This window comes from Notamacropus eugenii, chromosome 4 (assembly GCF_028372415.1).
Source record: "Notamacropus eugenii isolate mMacEug1 chromosome 4, mMacEug1.pri_v2, whole genome shotgun sequence".
NCBI classification, from domain to species: domain Eukaryota; kingdom Metazoa; phylum Chordata; class Mammalia; order Diprotodontia; family Macropodidae; genus Notamacropus; species Notamacropus eugenii.
In genome coordinates, this window is record NC_092875.1 from 291,063,439 (window position 1) to 291,069,090 (window position 5,652).

General features: G+C 44.2%; 1 pseudogene; it reads left to right on the forward strand.

The window, feature by feature from the left end:
- The first annotated feature begins 477 nt into the window (after positions 1-477).
- LOC140498426 (rho-related GTP-binding protein RhoG-like) lies at positions 478-1,025 on the forward strand (annotated as a pseudogene).
- The last annotated feature ends 4,627 nt before the right edge of the window (positions 1,026-5,652 follow it).

Genomic DNA, 5,652 nt, shown 5'->3' on the forward strand with positions numbered 1-5,652 from the left:
ATACTATATGACCTTGGACAAGTCACTTAACCTATTTGCTTCAGTCCTTCATCTGGCAAACCATCCTTTCCTCTTGAAGAGGACTGTGACATCAGAGAGATGATGACATGACTTGCACTTGACTTTGATTTGAGTGAGAAAGGGCTGTGCAGGTTACCAGCCTCACTTGTCCTCCAGAGCCATCTGAATCCAGTGATCAGATATTCATCAGGATGAGTGGAGATGGCCCAGGATGCAACGGGAGGCCCTGGCCCTTTTAGGCAAAGGCCTTTTCAGGTACTCACTTTGAGTGAGGTAAGGCCCATTCAATGAAGTGAGTCAAGGACTTCCTTCTTCAGTTCTGGAGCTGCCACTGCCCCAGAAGCCCCACCAAGGGCAGGGAGGGAGAGGACCAGGTTGAAACATTGGCTGCCACTGTGGGGGCTCTGACTGGGAAAGGCAAGGAAGGCCACAGCTGCACCTGCCACAGCTGCCATGATGCAGACCATCAAGTGTGTGGCAGTGGGCAAGATACGCCTTCTCTTCTGCTATGCTATGAATTCCTTCCCTAAGGAGTACAGTGTTCAACAACTACAGTGCCCAAAGCACTGTGGATGGGAACACAGTCAATGTGAACCTGTGAGACAACAGCAGGCCAGGAAGAATATGAGCAGCCACACACCCTGTCCTATCCCTAGACCAACGTCTTTATCCTCTGCTTTTCCATGGCCAGCCCACCTACCTATGAGAACATGCAGCACAAGTGGTAGCCACAAGTATGTCACCACTGCCCTGATGTGCCCGTTCTGCTCATGGGCACCAAGAAGGACTTGTGGGCCCAGCTAGATGCTGGAAGGCAGCTGAAGGAGGGACAGGTACCCATCATGCCCCAGAAGAGTCTAGTCCCAAGCTAGCATATCCATGCGTTTCACTACCTCAGGTGCTCTGCACTGCAGCAGGATAGAGACCAAGTGTTCGCTGAAGCTGTCCCGGCTGTGCTCAATCCAACACTACTCAAGCGAGGCAACTCCTGTTTCGTTTTGTGACTCCCCCACCTTGGGAGGGGGCAGACACCTCCTCCTCCCCCCTGCTGGCCCTGTCCTGGGGCTTGTCATCTGTCCATTTTCTTGAGCCCCTTTTTCCCCCCTCCCACCTCAGCCAGATGTGCCTTGACCCCCTTCTCCCATCTAGGTTTGATAGGCTCCTGTTCCTCCCTCCAGCTATGTGTCCCCCAACAAGGGTCCGTGGCCTCCCCATCAGAGGGAGAGAGGGATGGGGCAACATTCCAGGCCCTTTTCTCTGGGCAGTCTTTACATTCAATTTAGTGAACATTTATTTACCAACCTCTACTATGTTCAGGCCCTGTTCAGGTGCTGGGAATTCCGAGATGAAAAATGACATAGCCCCTGTTTTCCTGGAGTTTACTGTCCACTGTCCTTCTTTCCCTAGGTCTCAGAGCTGAAGAAAACCTGCTGTGGCAGGAGGCTTGTTTGTGAGGAGGGCCTTTGCAAGGTCTCCCACCCCATCAGTTTTCAATGAGCTTCCTTTGGCCGACCCTCAGGGGTCTTTCTGAGCTTCCCTAGGTCTAGGGCACTTCTGGAGACCCATCCCACCTTTGCCCATCCCTGCTCCAGCCTGGCTACTACGCTCAGGACACACTCCACCCCTTTTTCGAGGATCCTGAGAAGAAAGGGAGCCAGCTAGCCAGCACCTGCCTCCCTGAAGAGGGGGCAAGGAGAGCCAGTTGCCTCGCAATCCCCCGTTTTCACACCCACCAACAGATTTTGCCCATGTGCTCTGGAGGTCTAGAAGGGGTGGGAAGACTTGCCCTATTCCACCAGCCCCCTCCACCCTCTCCCTGCGTGCATTAATAAAAACCTCTGTGTTAAAAAAAAAAAAAAGTCAAGGGATGACCCCTTTAATTAAAAAAAACTCCAACTGGGAGGGGAAGACCCTCAGGGTTGCTGGCCAAAAGAGGAACAGTTACTATTGACATTCACTCGAGTCAAGAGAGCCCCCAAAATAACCATTAAGTGGAGCATGGGCAGGGACCTATTGTTGTCCAATCTATGAGCTCCAGAGTGAAATGGGTTTAAGGTTTCATCTTTGAGAATGAAATCTAGCCAGTGAACCTCAAGTTAACTAGGCAGCTTTCGGCCATCAAAACTTACCTTTTAAAGGGCAGCTAGGTGGCACAATGGATAGAGCACTAGCCCAGAATCCAGGCAGACCCAAGTTCAAATCCAGTCTCAGACACTAGATAGCTGTGTGACCCTGGGTAAGTCACTTAACACTGATTGCCTCAAAAGAAAAATAAATAACTTCCTGTCCCAGACATACTAGACTGTATAGAGGGGACAAAAGTCTTCACCTTCTACTTAACCATCCCAGTGTCTAGAGCACCAGATGAAAAGTGGAGTGAAATGAGTCTTTTTTAGAAAAAAAAATTCTAAAACCAATCTTCAGTGTACTTTCAATCCTACTGTGTGCTTTTATAGCACCTCAGAGTAAACGTCTCAAAACATTTACTTTGCTGTCTAAATTCATGAACTGAGGAGCTATGTAAAAATGCAATCTATCTTTGCTGCCTGCGAGGTTATGTTTGAAGGACGTCCTGAAAGCATCATCTGGCATAAATGCATCAGCCCATCTGCTCAAGAGCAGTAGCTGAGGCTCTGTGGAATATACTATACTATCATTAGACAGTATAAATACACAATCAAGTCAGCTTTGAGTGGAATTTTGATTCCTATAAGAAAAGCAACAGTGTGTATTAATAATATCTTACTTTGATGCCTAATTTTGGCATTGAGGCAAATTAGCCTCCCGAAGATTAAACCAGTGGAGTGTAAATTTTCGTAGGTCCTACCAAGTTGGAAAAGGCATGGAGTAAAGGCCCAGTGGTGGTTTTGTCATCTGAGGATCATTTTAATAAAGTGTGGGTACTCATTACTATTTTAGCCACAAGGTGAATTAATGGGGCTAATTCCCTAAAACATCTAAGGCACAGAGAATGCAGTCTCTTTAGGAGGAAGATGTACCTATATATATAAGTGAAATCTGAGATCTTTTAATTTAATAATTTAATAACAATTTAATCAACCAAGGCTTTATCAGTGTTAAAATGTTAAAATTCAAACTCACTGCCTAGTGGTGGACATACTTTGCTTTTCTTTGGATCTAACTAAAGAGAATAAAACCTAAATTCTTGGTCAGGTAAACTGCACTGTTTACATATTGTCCCCAAACATGTTGGCTAAAATTGCAGAATCTGTGATTTGTAAATCTAAATAATAGCTAAAGTGTTTATTTTTAGACCTCATAAAATCTTTTTTTTTTGTCATTAAAGTTTAGCTGTCTATTTTTAGGGATGGGCCTGACACCCGCGACCTATTATTAGTTTAGATTTGAAGCTGTGAAGAAATGAGGCACTCATAAGTGATTGAACAGTTTAACAAAAGGTTTAATTAGGCCTAATACAGTAAAGACATCTAAAAAAGATACAATGGCCCTTAGCTTCTCCAGCTGGGGAGACTGGTGATATGTCTGGTTGTCAGACATCCACCCAGTCAGAGGGTCATGGATTCTATGTAGGTAGGTCTTTTGGGGAGCCTTTTAGGGAAAACTAATCCATGTGTGGGGAGTTGGAGAAGAGGGAAAACATAGACCTAACTCATGTTGTGGAGGGGTGTAACAGCAAGGACCCCAACATACACAGGATGGCCTGCTACACAGGTTCTTAGATCTACTTTTCTAAAAGCAAAGCAACTTTTGAGGGGTCAACAATCTACTTTAATCGGGCACATGTATTATTCACGTAGTTCAGGAAGAAAAATAAGCACCCCAAATTTCAGAGAAAATACAGAGAAATAAAGATCAACAGACAGATCCAATTGTCTGACCATAATCAATACAGTTACCAGAGAGACAAACACCAACATCTGGGTTTTCCAAGTTGGGGGCCTGTTTAGTGGTTGCCCTGAGTCTCATCTGGCACGTGAACTTTCTTCCAAAAACTAAACCCCAAAGTAAAACCTCACCTCAGAATATGTTTACACTTTTCAGAGCCAGAGGGCATCACAGCCCTTGAGAACCAGTGCCTCATAGGAAATTAATAGGTGTGGGCCTTCCTACAACTCTCCCTTAAGCCATCTTCCCTTAATGGGTAGGCCCATTAATGGGTGGGTAAGATCTTTAACTCTCATTAGCATGACAAGGGGATAGGGGAGGGGCATGGAAAACTCAGGGTGTTTTTTCCCTATCCTTTCTTTCCTCCCCTCCCCCCCCAAACACACCCTTTTTTTCAAACTTCCCTATTAATCGTACCACCATCCTACCAGTTACCTAGGTTTACAACCTGAGTGTCACCGTCTACTTCTCATTTATTCTTTTTCCTTAGACCCAATACGTTCCTAAATCCTGTTGATTTCATCCTCCTATCTCCTAAAGGCTCCCTCTTCTCTTTTGACAGTGCCATAGACTACTGTTGGGTCTCATCACATCATGCCTAGACTATTGCAACAGCTGGTTGGTTGACCTCCGTGTCTCAAGCGTCTGCTCACTATAACTCTAAATGTGTTGATGTATTTATGTATCTATCACATGAGAGAGAGAGAAAGAGAGAGAGAGATTTGGAAGATCTAGAGATGTAGCTGTACCTAAATGCGTGTGGTTTTCTAAGTCACTATGAGGCTCATAGAGATCCTTATGCAAGGTTCCGTTTCTGAGTTTGATGCCTCTTCTATACCCTGGTCTTCCATCTCTGTAAAGGAAAGGAGGTGGAGAGTGTTATCTTTTCTTTAAGACCATAGACTTGGTCATCATTATTAACCAGAATCAGCTGTTTTTGTTTTCCCCCAATTCATTATTGTAGTCATTGTGCATGCTGGTTTCCTGAGTCATCTCACTTCACTTTTGTTCATGTGACATCTTCCCATGCTTCTCTTGAGTTCTGCATACTCAGTGTTTCTCCCAGAGGTGCCTAGGCTACTGCAACAAAATTCTGAACAGGTCTTCCTCGGTCAAATATCCCTCCATCTGCTTTTAATTCATCCTGCAAGACAATGCTCCTAGACTAATTTTCCTTATTTAAAGCTCTGGTCATGCTTTTTTTTCTCTCCTTTTAAGTGTCAGTAGACCAACAAAGAGACCTCAAAAAGGTATCTTTGCAAAAGTTTTCTTCTCAATCACTGTAGCTTAAGTTTGTCCCAGAACCACCCTTCTGGGCAGTTTCCAAAGCTACTACAGATTGCTCAGTGGCCCCAGCTGTGAAGAACAAATTAATCATTTTGAAACAGGGATGGGTCTCCCAATAACATTATTAATTTACCCCTGAAAACATCTGTTGTGCTGTCAGACACCTGGATATTGGTTGGTTTTAATTTTTATTTTCATTTTAAAAGGGAAGTTGGGACATGTGTATGTGTATGTACTGTGTATCTAGGAATGATGGATGTAAAAAACACAAGATATCACTAAAACTTAAAAAGAAAACTTTTCTGCCACTTCTGTGGACAGAAACTCATCATGGAAGATAAATGTGTAGTGTTGTTTCAAGCTGCATGACAAAAAACTTAAAAACTTACCCAATAGCAATAATGTTATGATGGTTTTAAAACTTATCGGCAGAATAAAACCTTCATATTGGCTCAAGAAAGATGCAGAATACAACTG